General features: G+C 46.1%; 1 protein-coding gene across 1 annotated transcript in view; it reads right to left on the reverse strand.

Annotated features, from left to right (window-relative positions):
• The window catches only part of SLC6A6 (solute carrier family 6 member 6), a 93,774-nt gene that overhangs the window by 15,558 nt on the left and 76,194 nt on the right, over positions 1–2,022 (reverse strand). The gene's annotated exons all lie outside the window — the stretch shown is intronic.

The raw sequence follows: 2,022 nt of genomic DNA on the forward strand, positions 1-2,022 counted from the left end.
ATACATGCCACCCTGCGAAGAAAAAAACAGAAGACGGATTTGTTCCTTGGTATCTAATTCCCTTAATATAGAAGCAGCTCTGGCATATCAATAAGAAAATATAAAACTCAAGAGAAAAATGGGAAAAGGCCATGATAACCAGATACCTGTGTAAGAAGGTGCTCCACATCAAGTTCGACAATCACACACACACACACACACACACACACACACACACACACACACACACACACACACACACACACACAGGAAAGCAAACCAACATGTCTTTCTTTGCAAAAAAGGATGAGTTCCTCATTGAAGCCCGCTTCCAAAGGAAGTACTTAAAACCAACTATGGAAAATATAGACACAGCGCTCCCCAACCTTTTTGGCACCAAGGACCAGGGCTCCTGTGAGAATCTAATGCCTGATGATCTAAGGTGGAGCTGAGGCGGTGATGCTAGCGCTGGGGAGCAGCAGCAAATGCATATCAAGCTTCACTGGCTCACCTACTGCTCACCTCCTGCTATGCAGCCCAGCTCCTAACAGGCCACAGACCTGTACTGGTCTGTGGTCCAGGGGTTGGGGACTCCTGTCATGGAAGACTTCAGCAATATCTAGCTGCTCAATATGTGGACCTGTGATCTGCCTTTTGGTGGGGAGATTTCTTTCTTACAGACACTTCCAGGGGGGAAAAAAAAATTATTTTTACTTCCAGTAAGGAAAGTGGTGATGGGAAACACCAAACTGAGTTTGGAAGCTCATGCAACCCCTTGCTGGAGAACAGGCGAGGTGGATGGGGAGATGCACAGGAGTGTGCCCTGGGCCTACGCTAGGCTCACATGCTTACGTTACTTAGTACAAGACTCCTTCCCTTAGGCAGCATATGTATGCCGTCTATAAGAGACTCCCTTTGGATTAAAAGACACACACAGACTAAAAGGAAGGAGATGGAAAGAGATATTGCCTTGATGGACCTAGAGGGCACTGCTCTGAATGAAATGGGTCAGATAGAGATAGACAGATGTCACGTGATTTCACACACACGTGGAAAATGACAACAACGACAACAGAATGGAAACAAACTCATAGATACAGAGACTATTGTGAGGGCTACTAGATGGGATGGAGAAAAGGGCAAAGGGATTAAATACAAATAGATAGTTACAAAATAGACATGGAGAGATAAAGTGCAGCATAAGGAAAAGAGTGAACGATGTTGTAATAAATATTTAAGGGGGAAGAAGGGTACTAGATTTAGTGGGGTGATCGCTTTGTGAGTTATATAGATCTCTAATCACTATGCTATACAACTGAAACTCATATATTATCGTATGCCAACTATAATTGAAAAAACTCATTGAATTGTACGATGTAAATATGAGCAACTGATTGTCTATTGTATTGCAAGAAAGCCGGAAAAAAAATCCAATCTAAATTTTAAAAAACCAAAAATTCCTTTTCTTTTCTGGACCACCTCTGGCTGCTACACCCTCTGAATAGCACACACTCCCTGTGTCAGCCGGACACTGCGAGGCACTGCCTGCGGTATTTACCCTCAAGAACCACCTCCCCTCCAGGCCCGTGACGGGCCACTGAACACAGTCATGGGTGAACAGAGCTGTTGTTAAAATGGAATGTAACTGAAGTACCCCTCCCCTAGGCCTCCCAGGATGAGGGAGACAGAGAACAGCAGTGTTGCCATGGTAACAGGAAAAGGAGAGGGAGAATTTGCGTCAACTGCTGGGTCCTTCTCCACTGTGCAGGACTCGGAGGCTACCCACCCTAGTCCTCTCATCCAGCTGTTGGGGGAACCACAGAGAGGATGTGGGCTTGAATGGCTCTGAGACGTGCTTTTGAGGCACCATAGGCCCTGTAAGGGGAAGCCCCTTGTGCCAGAAGAGAGAGCCACCTACCTCCGTCACCATCGTCAGCCCCAGCAGGTAACTGATGCTACACATCAAGGCGATGAAGATTTCCCGACGGAAACCCTTCCTTAGGAAGGATGGGTAAAGATCAACCAAGGACGTGATCTGTCCTT

This window comes from Pteropus vampyrus, unplaced genomic scaffold (assembly GCF_000151845.1).
Source record: "Pteropus vampyrus isolate Shadow unplaced genomic scaffold, Pvam_2.0 Scaffold35, whole genome shotgun sequence".
Taxonomy (NCBI): domain Eukaryota; kingdom Metazoa; phylum Chordata; class Mammalia; order Chiroptera; family Pteropodidae; genus Pteropus; species Pteropus vampyrus.